Raw genomic sequence first — 21,534 nt, forward strand, 5'->3', positions numbered from 1 at the left:
GAGATTTAGGTTGAGTAACCTCAAGGGTATGATCAATGGAGCTTCCCTCCAATAGAGTTTGGGACAAGAGGAGGGCAGAGACCCAGTGATGATATAAGCATGAGCATAAAATAAGGTATGTATTTATTGCATCCTCCTAGATAGCTAGGGGAGCTATATTCTAAATTCTTAGTCAGAGGCTGAGTAGCAGCCAGAGGGAGGTCAAATTCAGGTCAGAGCTGAGAGGCTCTGCAGAGCAGCTCTCTGGGACTTCTCCCACTCTAGAGTTTTGGAGAAAATTCTAGAAGAAGTGGGAGGGGGTGAGGAGTGGTTGGTCTGCACTTTTGAGGGATCCTGACCAATCCCCAACAGGAGGCTTGACATGGGGTCAGGAAAGCCCTTAAGAGCGACAGAGCCTGCTCAGCAGGAGGAGAGTTAAGTGGAAGATGGAGAAGTGAGAGGCTGGAGAGCAGGAGCCTGGGAGGGGACCCAGATGGGATGGGGCTCACCTACAGGCAGTGGAGCTGGAAAGGAGGAAAGCTCAGGACCTCATTGGCTCCCAGAGCGAGGACCACCTATGCAGGGGGAAGGAGCGGCCCAGCAGAGGGCCTGAGAGCAGCCACTGGCCCAGCAGCTCATAGGAGGAGGACTGAGCGAGTAGATTTACACCCCCTGGGCCAGTAAAGGGAAGGAGCACTCTGGTGGGAAACTGGAATTGTTTACTACCTGGGACTGTCTTGTCCCTTAAAGTGACAGGCACTGGATCCCCTGCCCAGGGATTCACCCAGAACAGCTAGACAGAGGAGTATCTAGGGTCTGGGGTGGTACAACAGGAGATGCTGGCTAGCTCTCCAGAAAAGAAGTGAAGACTTGTATATAGTTCCAGGAGCATGGAAATTCAATTATTTTAGTAAATATAAACTGCTAAATACCTTTTCTCATCAGCAGTTAGAGCAGTCTTGTGACTTCAGCAGAGCACTGGTTAAAGCTTGTTGGAAGGAAGGATGTGAAACCTCTGACCCTCTGTCTGGATAGTGCTGATTGGCCCTGTGCTGATCACATGCACCCTCCCAAGAAAAAAAAAACATCTCTAGCAATACACACCAAACTGAGCATATGCTTGTGACCACGGGTTCAGTCTGTATCAGGTGCGTATTTCAACAAGAGGAGGGGCAGAGAAGACAGGATCAAACAGCCTTTTTACACAATGCAGCGGATTAACCCCTTAGGTTCCACAGTGAGTATAACCAGCATGCTTCACTGCATATACAGACTGATTTTACTGTTGTGGGTTTAGTAACACTTTAAAGACCGCACAACCTTGAGCACCAAAAATTCCAGTATACACCAAACCTTGTCATATTTTTTAATGTCAAAAACATACAATACACAACCGGAATGTAATGCGAGACACCCAAAGTCCGGTTATACACCCAGCTGGGCATTATCTGGAGGAACCAAATCTTCCCGTATTGGTCAGCAGCCAAACCTGTTAGAACAGAAATAGGTAATTAGATAGATAGCAACATTTAGTCCTCATGCACACGGGAAGTTTTTACAGCGACTGTTTTTGGCTTTTAATTTTTTTTTTCCCCAGCCAGTAAACCCCCCAGCATGTTATCCTATGTGTCCATGCACACATAGACTGGAATCAATGTTTTTTGGCTGGAAAAAAAAAACCCAGGACTAGTGTGTTTCTTAGCTGTAAAAACGCTCTAACGCAGCAAAACGCCGCAAACCAGCATTTTTGGACTTTTTTTGACCAAAAAAAAAATATTTTTTTTGGTAAAAAAACGCACGCGCAGAAACACGCAGGAAAACGCATGAAAACGCTGCTAAGCCCTAATGCAAACATGCTAAAAAAAGCAAATGTGACTTTACACAGCTAGCGTTACCATCGTTATCAGGGGCGGACTGACAACTCATGGGGCCCTGGGCAATAGGGGATCATGGGGCCCAAACTCAAAAATGCCTATGAAAAAGGTACCAGGGGCATCTCATGGGGCCCCCTACTGACCCCGGGCCCTCGGGCAGTGCTTGAGTTTCCAAATGGTCAGTCCACCCCTTATCAGAACGTCCCGTGTGCATGAGGGCTAAGCATTCACAAGTGGGTCTAGCGTCTGATACATTGTTTCATGTTAAGTGCATGTGGAGTAATGTGTCAGTGTAATCTTTCCAGTGACTCTCACAGAGATCACAGCACTCCCCCTGACAATACCTTCACTTGATTTTCTTCCCATAACGGCATTGCCATCTTTGTTCAGGTGTCATTAAGTATCACCATCTACTTTCTCAACTGAGGTGCCAGCTCAGAAAGAACACAATCGTGTAAATCCTGGTGCCTAGGCATTTCTTGGCTGTGTACATAAATGTTTGACACAGATCAACCCCTGCTGCAGCTCTTGTGACTTTCTACTTAACCACCTCCTGTCCGACCGTTGTATATAAATTGTCGGACGGTGGCAGTGCAGGGTATAAAAACTGCCTCCCCATCCCCTGCTTGTGCATGCTCCCTGGGACACAGTGGAACACCGATCGTTGTAGGGGACCTCTGTGCGAGGTCCTGATCATGTGATCACTGATTGGCCAATCAGTGATCACATACAAAGTAGTAAGCAAGATGTCACTTGTGACATCATTGCTTACTACGTGTGAAATCTGTGAATGGTCACAGAGGTCACATGGTACAAGGCTATTCACAACAGCCTTGTACCATGTGACAAGCTGTGACCAATCACAGCTCACTCAGTAGTTCTCAATGGCTGCAAGAATGCAGACAGAGAGAAAGAGAAATGATTGCCTTTACATCCTATATAGGTGTAAAAGCAATCACTGTAAAAAAAAAAAAAAAAATCTTCATCACCCCCCACAAGTAGTACAGTGTCACCATGGTGACACTGTACTGCTAGGGTGACAGTATGTAAAAAAAACCCCATAAATAATAATATAAAAAAATAAAATAAAAATGTAAAAAAAAGTTTAAAAATTATAATTTATATAATAAACTAATTTGGCTTTTTTTTTTTTTTTTACTAAAAAGATAACGGAATACATTTCGGCCAAGATTTATGATAAAAGATTATTTATTTGCAAAATTTTATAAGAAAAACACTTTTTTTCAAAATTTTTGGATTTTTCATTTATATAGCAAAAAAATAAAAATTCCAGTGGTGAATAAATACCATGAAAATAAAGCTTTATCTGTCTCAAAAAAATGGTAAAAAATTCATATGGGTACAGTGTTGCATGACCGCGCAATTGTCATTCAAAGTGTGATAGCGCTGAAAGCTGAAAATTGGCCTGGACAGGAAGGGGGTGAAAGTGTCCCGACAGGAAGTGGTTAAATTATAATTTATGATTTTGTGCTTCAAATTTTATCATACCCGAAATGTTTACTAGACTCTTGTTCGGACAGATTTCATTGAGTTATTCCTAAAAATTACAGGCCTACAATAAAAAAAAATACATATTTCCATGCAAAAAAATGTACCGCTTTCAGCACAGAAATACTGACATAATCAAACCGCTAGGGAGGTTAACAGATACCCTCCTCCCACTTCTGCTGCAACCGCCTTGGCGATCGGGAGCAGAAGTTGTCCTCCCCCCCTCCCTCCCCGTAGTCTTCTGGGACACGTGACAGGTCCCAGAAGACTACGGGACCATTCACAAAGCACAGCGCTTCTCGCGCATGCGCAGTGGGCCACAAGCTGTCACAGCCGGGTGTCCACACTGAAGATACCAGCATCGGGAACACAAGATGGCCAGTAAAATGGTCTGTGGGGAGGACACCACAGGATTGAGGGACAGGTGGGTGGTTGTTTTCTAAAAGTCAGCAGCTACAGTTTTTTTAGCTGCTGACTTTTATTTTTTTTTACACTTTGACTGGAACTCCGCTTCAAGTTGCAATATCTGATCACTGGGGAAAAGGATACTGAGGAAGTGCGTCCTCCTGCCTGCATCAGACTGATGACATCATCTCAGCCTAGGCACCTTTTTTATTTTCTGCATACAGTAATGAACCTGTATGGCTATTCTGTCTCCTTGGGTCCTCCATAGAAGCCATGGTTTCCATACAATGCACTGATAAGGGGCAACAGCCTGAAACAGTTTCTGGTAGTTTGGAATAAATAGCTGGATCCAGGGGTGGACTGACAACTCATGGGGCCCCCTGGGCAATAGGGGATCATGGGGCCCCTGTGTCCTTGCCCACACCCAAAAAAGCCTATGAAAAGATACCAGGGGCATCTCATAGGGCCCCCTACTGACCCTGGGCCCTCGGGCAGTGCCCGAGTTTCCAAATGGTCAGTCCGCCCCTGGCTGGATCATTTTTTCTTTTATTCTACCAAAACAATTACCACCGCACGGTATTGAATAGCCGAACTAGGTCACATGGGATAGCAGTCTTATAGCTGGCCATACACTATACAGTTTTCTGTCCAATTTCTGCCCAATTTCCTTTAGATTTACCTTCAACTATGTAGTGCAAGAGCCTGCCTGATTGGATACAGTTGAAAGTTTTGTTAGGTTTGACCTCCTATTATATGGTTTTTGGTAAATCTAAACCAAAAATCTCAAGAAAATTGTATAATGTATGGCCAGCCTATGGGGTTTATTTACTAAAGCTGGTTCACTCATGGGCATGGTAGCCAATCAGCTTCTATCCTCAGCTTGTGCAATTAATCTTTAGCAAAAAACCTGGAAGCTGGTTGGTTTCCATGAAGAAGTGCATGAAATTCTGAGTGAACCAGCTTTAGTAAATAACCCCCATGTGTCTGCATTCACAGCAGGGGCAGACTGACCATTTGGAAACTCGGGCACTGCCTGAGGGCCCGGGGTCAGTAGGGGGCCCCATGAGATGCCCCTGGTACCTTTTTCATAGGCTTTTTTGAGTTTGGGCAAGGACACAGGGGCCCCATGAGTTGTCAGTCCGCCCCTGATTCACAGTGTATAATTCTGCCACATACATCAAGAATCATCCGAGTAATCATTCAATGGGACTAAACTGGTCAATCTGAGCAAAAATAGGAAACCAAAGGACTAGGGTGGCCGCCTCATCCATTTAAACCCGAACACATAGTAATTCCACAGCTTTTGAGGCTAATTTAATGCAGATTAGGGCATCAAGTGAGTTTAATTACCACCGTAATCACTTGCCTACCAGGCACTTTCACCCCCTTTCTGCCCAGGCCAATTTTCAGCTTTCAGTGGTGTTGCATTTTGAATGACAATTGCGCGGTCATGCAACACTGCACCCATATAAAATGTTTATATATTTTTTTTTCCACACAAATAGAGCTTTCTTTTGGTGGTATTTTATCGCCACTGGGGTTTTTATTTTTTGCATTGTAAACTAAAAAAGCAAAAAAATTTTAAAAAGAGTTTTCTTTGCTTTTTATTATAACATTTTGAAAACAGGTAATTTTTCTCCTTCACTGATGTGCATTGATGAGGCTGCACTGAGAGGCAGCACTGATGGGCGCTGATGAGGCGGCGCTGGTGGGCATTGATGAGGAGGCACTGATGATGCACTGATATGCAGCAATGATGGGCACTAATAGGTGGCATTCATAGGGCACTCATGGTTGGCATTGATGGTCAGCACTGGCTGATAGCACCAACTGGAGGCACTGACAGATGGCACTGACTGGTGGCACTGCTGGGCACTAACGGCCGACACTGCTGGGCACTGATGGGTGGCATTGTTGGGCAGCACGGATAATCAGTGCCCTGATTATCAGTGCAGATCTCCCCTGTCACATTTGCCAGTTATCGGCAGTACTTTCTTCACACTGTGAGAGCGTGAGGAAAGTGCTGCCAATAACTGACAACTGTATTTACTTTGTGATCAGCTGTGTCATTGGACACGGCTGATCACATGGAAAAAAGACGCTGTGATTGGCCTTTTACCACAGCACGTGATCAGCTGTGTCTGTAGGACACAGAAATCACCAACAGCACCAGGTGCGGGCCGCTGGGGGCGCATTCTTAGAGGACAACCGTGCTGTAGCTGTCTTTAGGCTATAGTGCGGTTGGGAAGCGGTTAATCAGCCTCAGGACCTTTGTAATTAATATGTGTTTGGTTTTAAAGGGATGAGGTGACAACCCTACAAAGAACCTCCAATCTCAAGACCATGCACTCTTGAGCGCTCTTGAATGAGCACAGAATTTAACCAATTGCCTCTGATCGATTGAACCAATACCCACACATGTCAGAACTGATCATAATTCAGATCAATGAAATGATCATTTGTAATAGATTTTTTACATTTATTACTGATAGATTGTATTTTCAATATCATAAAAAGTTAAATTTTGCATCAATTGATTCTTTCGTAGTTTGTATTGATCAGAAATCACTACATCTGTGGCCACCTTATGGCTTAATATCTCCACCTGATTTATGAGAGGAAAGCGGATTTTCCAGTCTCAGTCCCAGTCAAAAATCAGTATCGAATACCTTCTATAATGTGCATTGCATTGCAATGTTATAAAACATTCTGAAGATTCCGTTCATTAGAGCCTATCATCTAACAGAATACAGGAGGTATGAAGGTCTTGTAATAATAGAGCCTACCTTTTAATAGTGAACAGAAGGTATGAGGGCCCTGTACATTAGAGCCTATCATCTAAAAGGGAACAGGAAATATGAGGGTGCTGTAATATTAAAGCCTCTCATCTAATAGGAAACAGAAGGTATGAGGGTCCTGCACTTTAGAGCCTATCATCTAATATAGAACAGAAGGTATGAGGATCCTGTACATTAGAGCTTATCATCTAATATAGAACAGAAGGTATGAGGGTCTTGTACATTAGAGCCTATCATCTAATATAGAACAGAAGGTATGAGTGTCTTGTACGTTAGAGCCTATCACCTAATAAGGAAAAAGGAGATATTACGGTCCTGAATATTAGAGCCTATCATCTAATAGGGAACAGGAAGTATGAGGGTTCTATATATTAGAGCTTATCATCTAATAGGGAGCAGGAGGTATGAGGGTTCTGAATATAAGAGCCTATCATCTAATAGGGAGCAGGAGGTATGAAGGTTCTGAATACAAGAGCCTATCATCTAATAGGGAGCAGGAGGTAGGAGGGTTCTGAATATAAGAGCCTATCATCTAATAGGGAACAGGAAGAATGAGAGTTCTGTATATTAGAGACTATCATCTATCAGGGAACAGGAGGTATGAGGGTTCTGTATATTAGAGCCTATCATCTAATAGGGTGCAGGAGGTATGAGGGTTCTGAATATTAGAACCTATCATCTATCAGGGAACAGGAAGCATGAGGGCTCTGACTATTAGAGCCTATCATCTAATAGGGAGCAGGCGGTATGAGGGTTCTGAATATTAGAGCCTATCATCTAATAGGGAGCAGGAGGTATGAGGGCTCTGACTATTAGAGCCTATCATCTAATAGGGAGCAGGAGGTATGAGGGTTCTGAATATTAGAGCCTATCATCTAATAAGGAGCAGGAGGTATGAGGGCTCTAAATATTAGAACCTATCATCTATTATGAAATGAGGTATGAGGGTCCTGCTGAGTTGAGCTTTTAGAATTAAAAAATAATTTTCTAATGAGATAACTCTTTTGCATCAGTAGAATCCACACAACAATTTCAGGAGCCAAAAATACGGATCTCTTTTCCTTACTGTTGTCAGTGTTACCTTAGACTTGTAAGCAGATTTTATTACAGGGGGTGTCACAGCATAGGTGGTTCAAGGGGCAGTCACGGTCACGCTTGCATTGTGATTGAAGCCACGGGGTCCGACATGAACTCTCGGGAAACCTCGGACAGGCATTTCCTCTAAAAGCTGCAACACAAATATGGAAGAACTTTAATTGACTTTACCCTTGTTTGATATGAGGCCTCAGAGTGAACCTTCTGATAAGGGATATGCAGTGTATGTATATATAAATATATATATATATATATATATCCCATATATATATATACATATACTGTATATATTTATCTAGTAATGTAATACAATAATATATTTTATTAAAAAAAACAACTATATATATATATATATAATAAAAAATATTTTTTTAAATAAAATATATTATTATATTACATTACTAAATAAATAAATATATAATTAATATGTATTAAAATATATTTTATTTAAAACATTTTTTTTATTATATATATATATATATATATATATATATAATATTTTATTTTATATTTTATATATATATATATATATATATATATATATAACTTTTTTTATTGCATTATTTTAGTCCTGACCATAATGAACAGCTAAATTATACAAGTAGTACAAATATGTTTTTTTTTCTGGGAACTCCATGGCCTTCTCTCTCCTGGAAATGTAGATGAAGTAAACCACAACGCCGATGACAATTAAGTGAATCAAAAGGAGTGAACAGTCCAAATATTATCACAATAATTCAAGGACATTCTTCTCTTCTGTGATTTATCTTCATGTGTTGCCAGCAAAAGCGCTTTTATAGACAATGAAGTTCTTCTCCAAGAAAAAATACTCCAGGTGAACCAGTAGCTCTTCAAACACTCTCAATTCATAGATGTGATGGCTTCATTAGTTTTCTTTTTTTAAGCTTTCTTTATTCTATATCCAAGCAGTAAGTCTGTTGTTTTTCAAAAGAACAAGCTCTCCTGCAGATGTATCAGTTACTTGTTGCAGATTCCTTTCTGTTTCTGCTTCGGAGCAGGGGAGGACTGACCATTTAAGCACTCGGGCACTGCCCGAGGGCCCTGGGTCAGTAGGGGGCCCCATGAAATGCCCCTGGCACCTTTTTATAGGCTTTTTTGGGTGTGCTTTGAGTGTGGGCAAGGACACAGGGGCCCCATGATCCCCTATTGCCCGGGGGCCCCATGAGTTGTCCGTCCACCCCTGCTTCGGAGGGAGATTCTGCAGAGTGAATCTGAACCTCCTGCTCCCTATCAGCGTTCATGTACACTGCAGCTGATAAACTCACGTTTAGGAGCTTTTCTGCATTTTTTTCAGCAGCCCCTGAACTCTCTCTGTTTTCCTATCCATGTACACATCGTCATTTACAGGCAGTTGAGTTTACAGTCATTTTTTTTAACGCACCAAACTTGCGTTCAGAAGTAGATTTTATCAGCATTTCAAACACCAAACGCTTGTAAATGCGGCTAACTGCGCTTATAAGTGTTTAGAATTTTTTTTTTAACTCTTCCATTTCCAGATGCTGTCCAGAGCCTTTTTTCATCATGAAAAATGCATGCAAAGCGTTTTCCCGGTACTCAAATGGACCTGGTACATCATACTTTGAGGCTTTGCATGAAAGGAAATATGTTAGACACTGCTGCAATCATTTCTGCACAGAAATGAGCTGGAACACATCCAAACACCACAAAACCCCCCCAGCTAATCTCAACAAATACTACTCTCTCTGCTTCTGCTCTCTCTATTGCCCTCAAAAAGTCTGAAATAGTACATTTTTTACTGTTTTTCAATGCATTCTGGGCATTTTGGAAGGTCTCCTGAGGATATCTTAAAAAAACGCTTCTAAACGCAAACATTCATAAACGCGGCATGCAAACGCGGTTAAACAGGCGTTTTTTAATCTACGTTTTCCAGCAGTCAGTTTCCATGGTTCAGAAGTGTCCCGTGTACATGGGGCCTTAGATGATAGGCTCCCATTCAGATTCACTCTGCAGAATCTCCCTACGAAGCAGAAACAGGGAGGAATCTGCAACAAGTAACTGATACATCTGCAGGAGAGATTGTTCTTTGGAAAAACAACAGACTTACCGCCTGGAAATAGAATAAAGAAAGCCTAAAAAAGAAAACGAATGACGCCATCACATCTATGAATTGAGAGTGTTTGAAGAGCTAGTGGTTCACCTGGAGTATTTTTTCTTGGAGAAAGGCTTAATTGTCTATAAGCCCTGGTTCACATACATGTGGCCGTGCGGGCCACGTCTTGCGCGGACACGAGAGCCCATTCATTTGAATGGACTCCCGTGCCCGTGACACGCAGGGAAGAAGTCCCTGCACTTCTTTGGAAAACGCAGCCCTCACGGGAACTTCGGTTCCCAGCACAGTTACGTTTTCCAGTACGGGCGGCGTGTCATTAGAACTAATGGCACCCGCCTACTGGTCCGCATTCCTCTGTGCGGGTGGTGCAGCTTCACAGATTTTCGTGTGGATCCGCAGCAGCACCACCCGCACAGATGTGAACCTAGCCTAAAAGCACATTTGCTGTTCTATTTATTTAGACAGCAATTGGATCTGGTGAGCGTTCATTTAAATTAAGGTGGAGGTCAAACATCACTAATACCAACATACGAAGATAAATCACAGAGAAGATTGTCCTTGAATTATTGTGATAATATTTGGACTGTTCACTCCTTTTGAATCACTTAATTGTCACGGGCGTTGTGGTTTATTTTCATCTACATTTCCAGGAGAGAGAAGGCCGTGGAGTTCCCAGAAAAAAAACATATTTGTACTATTTGTATAATGTAGCTGTTCATTATGGTCAAGATTAAAATAATGCAATAAAAAAAGTAATATATATATATATATATATATATATATATATGTAATAAAAAATATATATATATAATATATAAAATAATTAAAAAAAATATGTATTTTAATACATATTAATCATATATATGTATTTAGTAATGAAATATAATAAAATATTTAATTAAAAAAAAAAAAAATATATATATATATATATATATATATATATATAAATAAATAACCTGCACAGATGTGAACCTAGCCTAAAAGCTGTTCTATTTATTTAGACAGCAATTGAATCTGGTGAGCGTTCATTTAAATTAAGGTGGAGGTCAAACATCACTAATGCCAACATATGAAGATAAATCACAGAGAAGATTGTCCTTGAATTTTCTGATAATATTTGTACTGTTCACTCCTTTTGATTCACTTAATTGTAACAGGCGTTGTGGTTTATTTTCATCTACATTTTTATTTATATATGTATTTCATAAGCACTGCAAACTATTATAATTGTATCATTTTGGTGTTTTTGTGTATATACACTTTTTGCTAGCAGCTAATTATTATCACTGAGCGCTGACTTTTTTCTTCTTTTATTCTCCTGGAAATGTATTTATTTCAGATACTTATAGAGTGCTGTCCATTCACGCTTTACATATATATTGTACATTCACATCAGTCCCTAACCCTCAAGGCGCGTACAATCTAAGGTCCCTAACTCACATTCATTTGCTAGGGCCAATTTAGACAGGAGCCAATTAACCTACCAGCATGCCTTTGGAGTGTGGGAGGAAACCGGAGTACCCGAAGGAAAAGCAGGCATAGGGAGAATATGCAAACTCCAAGCAGGTGGTGCTGTGGTTGGGATTCAAACCAACAACCCTAGTATTGCTAGGCAGATGTGCTAGCCACTTAGCCACTGTTCTGCCCATATTGTATTGCAAAAAAAGATTAATTTGTTTACGCAATCGATTGAAAATAATTTATATAACCAAAATGAAAAAAAGTAGCTTTTTGTCTAGTTTGAACAGTGTTATTTTTAAAATGATTAGTATTACTGTAGATAAAAGTATACATTTGATTCTACCATATTCCCATTTATATTGATACTAAAATTATGTATCTATTATTACTAAGCATGGCAAAATTATTTCCAAAGAAAATAATGGATTTTTCCCCAGTTTTACACTTTTTGAAATGCATCACTAAACAAAAATTAAAGAAAAAAAAACAAATGAAAACGAAAGTAACGTTTAACTACTATATGGTAAAAAAAAATTAAAACACAGCAGGAAAATAACAGCTAAGGGGAGAAGGAGAGGATGGAGTTATTACGGGCTCATTAGGGATAATTAGGGATTAAGAAGGGGTTAAATAGAAAAACATTTAACTTTTCTCTATAAATTGGAACTATATGCTTTGCTGTCGAGCTCCGTCACTGTTGCCAATATCTTCTACCTGGCTACTTCCAGGTTCAAGATCTTAGGCCATCATGACTGACCTGGCCAGAAGGACATAACTCCTGATGCATATGAATGGGAGTTAATTAATCCCGGCACCCAGAAGATGCCAGGATTGTACACTGTGCTGCACAAGATGTCGGTTTAAGAAGTTTTCCAGGAGAGAACACACTGTGGGGTTTATTTATTAAAGCTGGTTCACTCAGAATCTCGTGCATTTCTGCATGGAAATCAGCTTACAGGATGTATTGCTAAAACTTCATTGAACAAGCTGAGGTTAGAAACTAATGGGCTACCATGCACAGGTGCACAAGATTCTGAGTGAACCTGTTTTAGTAAATCTCGCCCAGTATGTCTCTTCTTCAGTAAAACAAAAATTATTTCTCGCAATTTTTTTACAAATTTTCATAGCCGCTTACAATTTTTCCAGCACTACAGATATTACTCAGTCCTCACATGTGGTGTGCCAAATATGGTGAACCAAGAAATAGTGGAAACATAAAATGGCCCCATTGCTGCTGGCTCTGGTCATGTTTAACCATACCACATTTCTAGGGGCAGAGTAAGGAATACACCAGACCACATCTACAATATATAGATGGACCATCACTGGTCCCCTTATATAGCTAGAAATTCCATAGATAAATGTTTCTTGAGTGCTATAAATGTTATCAGTCTTTATGATATCTGGAAGGTTTTTGGTGCCAGGGAATGGGATGTGACCTATGGCAAGTTGCAAGCACTGATATTCTATCCTTTCAAGGTACTTACGTGGTCGAGGTCTTGGTCTTAGAGGCATAGGTGGGAGACACAGGGGCACACAGTAGGTGGTGCAGCACTTCAGATTTCCTTGACAGCCCCAATCATCATTACACTGTCCTTGCGGTTGTTTGTCCATGCACTTATGACGAGAAGGTTCGCAGATTCCAGGCTTCTCTAAAACACAAAGAAAGTAGTTCATGAGACCTCTCTGCATGAGGAACAATATGAACACCCTTCAGCATGTTGGGGCAAAACTAACAGTTTTACCCTCTACCTGCAAAAAACAAGATAAGACCACCTACAGTCTCTCTTCCTCCTCCCATCCCCTCATTTTTTCCCTGCCCCCCGTTATCTTTATCTACTTCTTGGCCATTTTCTTGGAGACACAAAAACTTTGTACCTGGCTCTACTGGAGGCAAGCTCCCTAGGTCATATCCTTGAGGTTGCCCCCTGTTCTTATCTTTGTCTAATTCTTGACCTTTTTCTTGGAGACACCTGAACCTTGTCCGCTGGCTATACTAGAGACAAGCTTCCTAGGTCATATCCTTGAGATCACTCCTTGTTCTTACCATTACCTACATCTTGACATTTTTCTCAGAGACACCTGAACCTTGTCCTTGACTCTACTGGAGAGAAGCTCCATTGGCCATACCGTCAAGGTTGTCCCCTGTTCTAATCGTTATCTACTTGACCTTTTTCTCTGAGACACACAAACTTTGCCATTGGCTCTACTAGAGGCAAGCTCCCTACCTCATTTCATTGAGGTTGGTACCTGTTCTTATCTTTATCTCATTCTTAACTTTTTTCTTGGAGACACCTGAACCTTGTCCACTGGCTCTACTGGAGACAAGCCCCACTGGTCACACCCCTGCATGAGGTTGTCCCCTGTTCTTATCTTTATCTTTATTTGTTCTTTATCGATTTCTTGACCTTTTTCTCTGAGGCACTTGAACATTGACCCTGGCTCTACTGCAAGGAATTTCCATTGGTTATATCTTCAAGGTCATTCCCTATGAGGCTGCCCCCTGTTCTTATCTTTACTCTACTTCTTGACCTTTTTCTCAGAGACACCCAAGCCTTGTTCACTGGTTGTACTGGAGAGAAGCTTCAGTGGTTATACTCTCGAGGTCACCCCCTATGAGGTCTCCTTCTGATCTTATCTTCATCCTTTTTGTGACCTTTTTCTTGGAGACACCTGAACCTTCTCCACAACTCTACTTTAAAGAAGTTGCCCTTGAGGTTGCCCCCTATGAGGGCACTCAACCCAGATCTCACACCTTGACTATATGTTGAAGGATGCATCAAACATTTTATATAAAACCTTTCTATTTCCATAATATATACCATATTTTAGACCCAGTGATGTAATCGCTGGGTCTCTATGCTTCTCTATGCAATGCAGGCAGTTTATGGCTAGTGGAAGGAGCAGGAAGCGTGATGTACATTGCTTCTTGAAATCATCACAGCACCCTGCCTCAATACTCCTCTCAAGAGCCCTCAGTCCTGATTAAAGCAGTGGACTGGCTCTTGTTTCAGAAACATCAAAATGCCTTGATGGGTGGGTGTCAGCCTGGAGTAGTGGGTGCTCCTAGGCAGACTGTATTTGCAAGCAGACCACCCTAGGTAATGCTAAACCTCCATAATTGAAACATCTTAAATTCAATGAATAATAGGAGTGGGACAGTCAGGTTGGTGAGGATAGAGCTAAATGATGCTGGAAGTCCCCCAACCAAATAATGAGGCAGACTCTATCTGACATGCTGCAGCTTATAATGTACATTGTGTAAACCCTACAGTGTGAAGCCAAATCAGAAACAATTGAGTACTGTCTGTGATCATTTTTTTATTTGCACTAACATACAATTTTGAGGACAAGCTTTTCGGGGAATGTCCCCTTCTTCAAGGTCTAAGCAGTACTCAAAATTGTATGTTAGTGCAAATAAAAAGAGTATCATGGAAAGTACTCAATTGTTCCTGTTGCAAATGCACTAATAGGGCTACAATCACCTCAAGCCAAATCAGAGTAAGCCATTCCCATACAGGAGCCTGTAAAATTGTACGAGACTGAAGGCAAGACCAAGGAGATTTAAAGTGAACATCAAATAAAACAAACACAAGAAGCAAACAAGTAAGTGTGGCCCCGAGTTCTGCCATTTCCATAGCATTCAGCATTGATGGATGACTCACCTCTAGGATGATGGTGGGGTGGAGGAGGTGGATGGTGGGGTGGAGGAGGTGGATGGTGGGGAGGAGGAGGTGGATAGTGGGGAGGAGGATTTGGATTGTAGGGAGGAGGATTTGGATTGTAGGGAGGAGGATTAGGATTGTAGGGAGGAGGATTAGGATTGTAGGGAGGAGGATTAGGATTGTAGGGTACGTAGCCAGCATAGATGACTGCACAGCTCAGAAAGAGGAGGAAGACGCCGATGTTCTGTGACATGGTTGAGTCTATGGAGTCTATGAGATTTGGTACGTACACGGCGTGTTATGTAGGACTCAGTACAGGAGGAGATCAGGGAGGAGGCAGAATGTCAAAGAAAAACATATTATTATATGCAGAGTTTCATCACACAAATGACATCTTATTATTAGTTTTCTTGTTTTATTACATTTGTCCTCTTACGTAATGTACAATGATGGCACTCTGCTATAATTATATTCTCATAAAAACTTTTCCTCTTACATTGCAGAGGATTCCACAGACATCAAGTATAGTAAGTACAATATTTCTAATAGTGAGAATAAAGATGACAACCCCATACCCCCAACGACAGATCTGCATATAAGACCGAAAAAGTAGAGGCAAAAGAGTGCAGCAACAAAAGATCTTGCATGTAATGGATTTACTCCATCAATACTAACTACTGCTTCATTAGTCATGCCCCCATGAATCCACGACGTCCATTGCCATCCCTCTCCTCTTTGATGTCACCGCTCTAGGAGGTTTCTGCGACTGGGGTACCACCCAAGGGAGAGTCACTGTTGGGTGAGAAAATAACTCCCCAAGCCAGATGGAGCCCTTCAATAGGAAGCCATTTGCTGTTTGCTGGTGTTCATTTGCTAAGTTTTAGTAGTGTTGCTTAAAGTAGAACTGAGGGCAAAACTTTTTTTTTTTCATTTTGGATAGTGAAAGGGAGAGTTATAAACCTTGTTAGGTTTTTTTGCCATCTGTGTCCAATTGGGGAGATTTCCCTTCACTTCCTGTCCCATAGCCAAAACAGGGAGTGAGAAGAAAAACCCCTCCAAAGTGAGGGAATCCCTGATTGTCACCAGAGCTGAAGCCTCATTGGAAGATTTCCCCTCTATTCTTGTTCTAATTTTCTTTCACTTTGACTCCCAGTGTTAATGGTCACCAGTTTTGCCTTTAGTTATGCTTTAAGCCCAACTGGGCATTTGAATTTATCTGGTTCTAGGCCTTCCATTGGGTGAAGAATAGATGTCCTTCTTATCTTTTTCCCAGGGGATCAACAGCACTGTGCACCGCAGGATACTTTGTGGCAGTGCAGTAAGGCATAACAAATAGGCAAGAAGGATGGTAGTTGTATATTACCTGGTTGTCAAAAGAGGTGGGAGAAGGTAAATGGTTCCTAGTGTGAGGTAGTGTTCACTGGCAAGATACCAAAAAAGTAGGGGATCAGGGAGTACAGAGAACAGGGAAGGGCTAAAAGAGTTGGAGTAGAAAATTTGAGGGGGGGAGGGATTGGAGTTATTAGAGACCTGATCACAGTAGTGTCATTGGGCAGTTAAGGTGCATCCAGTGTTTGAGTACAGGATGTGGTGGAGAATAAGTGAAAACCTCAAAGGAGGTTGTGTCTTTCACAAAAGTTTCATGAAGGTTCTAATTAATGAATGACACAATAGTTGTAAGTTGAGGACATCCAGAAAAGGCCAAAAAACAAAAGTGCAAGATTGAGGCACAAAGCCTGCTGATAACAGCTAAATGAATAAAAGTTGAACAGTCAGCTAGAGATCTCAATTAAATAATAATACAAACAAATGTATGGCAGAGAAATTGAAGACTGTTGGGTACAAGTTTACGATGACATGGACATGGTCATAATGGAACAAAGAGCTTCAGAACCAGGCTCCTGATGATTTGGGCTAGTAGGCGGTTCAGATGAAATAGGTCACAGAGGTGAAAAAAAAGGGAGGAATGCTGGGGTGAACAAAAAAGAAAAAAGGGGGAGGGGGTAGAAAAAGGGAGGGAGAAAGAAAAATGGGGGGAGAAGGGGAAAGGAGGGAAAGGTTGGAGAGGGGAAGGGAGGGATAGAAGGACAAAAGCAGAGGGGGGGGGGGGGGAATCCACCATCCTTGGAGCTGAAATATGAAAGAGCACTCTCGAAAAACGAGGATTAGGATTGGGAAGAATCTTCCGTCAAATGGGTATATTCCACAGATACTTGGAAATGAAGCCATCAGGCCCACGTGTGCGTGAATTTGGTGTCCTGGGCTATGTTGACATGTTCTTTCATCTCTGAAAATGTTCCCATGTGTCAGAGCCAATCAGTGATCTTTGGGGCACTAGTGAAGCCCCACAGTGTCGAGAAACACATCTTAGCTGTGTGCACCAAGTGCTTAGCTAAAGATATATATATCAAGAAACAAAATGTTGGACTTTGCTGGCATTGAAGGGGAACACACACATATACAGTATGTATAAAAAAAAGTACAGATTTTATTTATTATACAAAAAATCATACTAAAATCCTCATAGATAAATTAAAAAAACAGGAATTGCTCAATATTGATTCAAATACTTCCTACTGCTGGCTCACTCTATCACATAATGAAGATGAACATATTAAAATTGGTTATATTCCATATACAACAATAATCGTGGTTGCGAGTCCTCATGGGTCAATGCATTTCTCTTGCGCTTCCTCAGGACACATGAGGTTACTATATAAGAGAACAAGAGAATATCTGATGTAGAAAATATATATAAAATGTACATAAAGGGTATATATATTACACTTAAGATATTCAATATTTATCTTGAATCTTGAAGATACAATATTGACCTATTCCTCCTTTCAGCTTCAGCAGTGTCAGTCTGTCAAAGCTAATCCTGGGACATTTAGTACCCCAAAGAAAGTTGGTGCAGCATTTCCTATACGAGGAAAAAAAAGTCAGAGGCAGTTTATTAGGAATTGCCTGCATTATGTAGAGGAACCTTGGAAGAATATTCATTTTGATAATGGCTACTCTGCCAAACCATGAAAAAAAAGGTTTATTCTAGAACTGTAGATCGCATTGTATGTCTCAGAGGGTAGGCAGATAGTTCCTGGAGAACAGGTCTGAGTGGGAGCTGTATGCCAAGATATGATATGTCATATGTCAGGTTTCCACCTAAATGTAAAATTGGACTAATAATATGTTACTGTTTCTGGGGGAAGAAACAGGTTCAGGGCATAAGATTTAGAAAAAATAATTTGTAGGTTAGAAAGTGGAAGAGATAGTTTGAAGAGAGAGAAATCCCTGAGTAGGTTTGGCATCGTAACATGTGATCTCGTTAGTTAAGAGTGGTGGCACACAAGGAGAATGGATAGCTCTCCAAGAAGAGAAAACCCTTCTGACTACTTGTACATAATTCCAGGAAGTTGTCCTCAGTTTTACAGTTCCTTGGGCATACCATGTACTCCTCATCTCCATCCAAGTTTCAATTCTCTAATAAAATCCAAAAAACAAGTTCAAGGACTGTTTACTGTCTCTGCAGTGAAAGGCTGGATGGAAATGCAGGTTGCCTGGCTGTGAAGGACTATAGGGGGACCCAAATATCTAGCATCTCCTAAGGGGGTAGTGCTACAAGTAAAAAGAGGTTAAACTGTAAGAGCAATTGCTGCATCACAGGTCCAAGTGACTAAAATAAGTCAATGACTGTGAATCAGGGGGGAGATCATACAGCAGTTCTGAGTAACTAAACAACAGAAAAGCAGGCTAAATGGAGTAAAAAAATGTACAATAAGAGCAGAGAGAGGTAGGTGAGGCCAGGACGGACCTCTGGTAGGCAGGGGAGCCCTCAGCACCCTTCACCATCACTCAAACTCCCATAAAGCCATGACATAAAGTATTCAATAAAGTGATAAAAAAAGAGAAGGATGAGGGTTCTCACATAAAGGTAATTATAACATCAAGGGTGGTTGGGGGAATAGACTAGGTAGTGTGAACCAGGCCCATAATACCACTAAGGTTTGAGATGGTCTGGATAATACTAATGTTACTCAGGACAGAATACAGCTCGGTCCAAAAGGTTTGAGAATGACACAAAGTCTGCTCTTTCACTGTTTTTAGATCTTTTTGCCAGATGTTACTATGGTCTACTGAAGTATAATTACAAGCATTTCATAAGTGTCAAAGGCTTACATTATGTTTATGCAAAGAGCCAATATTTGCAGTGTTGACCCTTCTTTTTCAAGACCTCTGCAAAGCGCCTTGGTTTGCTGTCAATCAACTTCTGAGCCACATCCTGACTGATGGCAGCCCATTCTTGCATAATCAATGATTGGAGTTTGTCAGAATTTGTGGGGTTTTTTTTGTTCACCCGCCTCTTGGGGATTGACCACAAGTTCTGAATGGGATTAAGGTCTGGAGAGTTTCCTGGCCATGGACACAAAATGTTGATTTGTTTTTCCCCAAGCCACTTCATTATCACTTCTGCCTTATGGCAAGATAATTCATCTTGCTGGAAAAGGCATTGTTCCTACCCAAACTGTTCTTGGATAGTTGGGAGAAGTTGCTCTCGGAGGATGTTTTTCTACCATTCTTTATTCATGGCTGTTTTCTTAGGCAAAATTGTGAGTGAGCCCACTCCCTTGGTTGAGAGGCAACCCCACACATGAAAGGTTTCAGGATGCTTTACTGTTGGCATGACACAAAACTGATGGTAGTGCTCACCTTTACTTCTCCAGACAAGGTTTTTTCTGGATGCCCCAAACAATCAGAAAGGGGATTCATCAGAGAAAATGACTTTACCCCAGTCCTCGGAAGTCCAATCCCAGTACCTTATACAGAATATCAGTCTGTCCCTGATGTGTTTCCTGGAGGGAAGTGGCTTCTTTTCTGCCCTTCTTGACACCAGGCCATCCTCTAAAAGTCTTCTCCTCGCTGAGCGTGCAGATACACTCACACCTGCCTGCTGCCATTCCTGAGTCCATCCTTTCATCTCCATCAAGTTATTTGGTATAGCATTAAAGCATGAATAGCTAAAAGAACTATGTACTGTATGTTGTGATCCCAGTGCTTGTGTACCAGTATTGAATCAATCAGACACAATGTGGTATATAGCAAAATAAGTTAACATTGGGTTACTTTCAGTGTAAAGTAGCAGGCAGGGAGATGAGGGAGAGGGTTAAATGCAAAGTAGGAGTACCATGCCAACCCAAACTGTTTCTAAGGTGTGGGCCAGTATGTCAGGCCTCTGAAATGGTTTGGTACTACCAGAAAGAGATAAGGGCAACTGGAGATGCAACAAAGAGGCTGGTGTATAGTAAAGTAGGGGGGAACCCTCAGCCACTGCCACAGCCATTGTAATGACATGTTCTCATTTAGGTCAACAATAACAAAGAGAGAAAAATACAGAGATTCCCTAGCTTAGCCAGCAGGAATAATGGCAAAAATGCTTAATAATTCAGAGAAGGTTGTCAAATATGTCAAGTGAACATAACCTCTTACATAAATAAGAGAGTATGGCATCAGTGTATTGCAACAGAACCATACGTTTCGGTGATACTTATGGGAGCAAAGGAAGGAGGCAAAAATAGGTCTCTGATGGCTAAGCTCTTAGTGAGAAAAAAGTGGTTGTTTTACTAAAGGTGGAGAGTGCGAAATCTGGTGCAGCTCTGCATAGAAACCAATCAGCTTTCAGTTTTTTTGTCAAAGCTTAATTGAACAAGTTAAAGTTGGAAGCTGATTGGCTACCATGCACTCTCCAGTTTTAGCAAATCAACCCCAAAGTGTGCGATGGGCACAAACATTTGGGTTGATTTACTAAAACTGAAGAATGCTAAATCTGGTGCAGCTGTGCATGGTAGCCAATCAGCTTCTAACTTCAACTTGTTCAATTACGCTTTGAGAAAAAAAACTGGAGGCTGATTGGTTTCTATGCAGAGCTGCACCAGATTTTGAACGCTCCAGTTTTAGTAAATCAACCCCATTGGGTGTATACCAGTATGAAACATTACATCTCAGGATTATATATGTAATGAGTCTTGTGCAGCCAGAGGACATCCAAAGGTCTTCAGAACATTATTTCCAACAGTTAGTTATTACGTTGCCTGTCCCTAACCTGTAACCTGACCGTGATCCTGTGGCTATCTGCCTGGCTGCTGCCGAGCCCAGCTGGTGACCTGACTCCATATTTACACCTGGTGGATCCAAGATCAAGTCCTCTGATCCAACTTCCTGGCACCTGCACACGTTTGCTGCCCTAGCAGTTGCTGTCTTCACTATTGGGGGTGCTTGGATGGGAATTGTGCAACAGGCCACCCTTGTCATCCTGGGCTCCACAGTCAGTTATCTGACAGGGCCCATCTAGACATTCCAGGATCAGTCTATGTAAGAAAGAAAAAGGGGAGGGAAGGTAAAAACTTGAGCAATGTGTGAAGATATATAGGTGAGGTCCATGTGGCTCCTTGAAGAAAATAGGTGACTTTGCCAACCATTGATCACACACAGTGTCTGTTAGGCATATCAGATATGCTGTGTGTCCACAAATGGGGGAAGAGATGAGGCAGTCAAGAAGATGTGAGGCTCTGGAAAATATAAATCCACTAAAAATAGGCCCAATAGTCAGCTGTTTAGCTGGGGAAGATAATATTTCAAGGGGGACTGTAGCAGTCCTTGGA

At 41.4% G+C, this 21,534-nt stretch overlaps 1 long non-coding RNA gene across 1 annotated transcript; it reads right to left on the reverse strand.

Moving 5' to 3' along the window:
• Positions 1-1,331: 1,331 nt before the first annotated feature.
• On the reverse strand, positions 1,332-15,138 carry LOC149453063 (uncharacterized). The gene is made up of 4 exons (XR_016314735.1): positions 14,879-15,138; positions 12,701-12,865; positions 7,647-7,793; positions 1,332-1,468 (listed from the first exon to the last, which is right to left on the reverse strand). It is a non-coding gene; the product is annotated as an uncharacterized LOC149453063 (long non-coding RNA).
• Positions 15,139-21,534: the final 6,396 nt, after the last annotated feature.

Source organism: Staurois parvus, unplaced genomic scaffold (genome assembly GCF_062004578.1).
Source record: "Staurois parvus isolate SC_StPar_1 unplaced genomic scaffold, SC_StPar_1.0 ptg000453l, whole genome shotgun sequence".
Taxonomy (NCBI): domain Eukaryota; kingdom Metazoa; phylum Chordata; class Amphibia; order Anura; family Ranidae; genus Staurois; species Staurois parvus.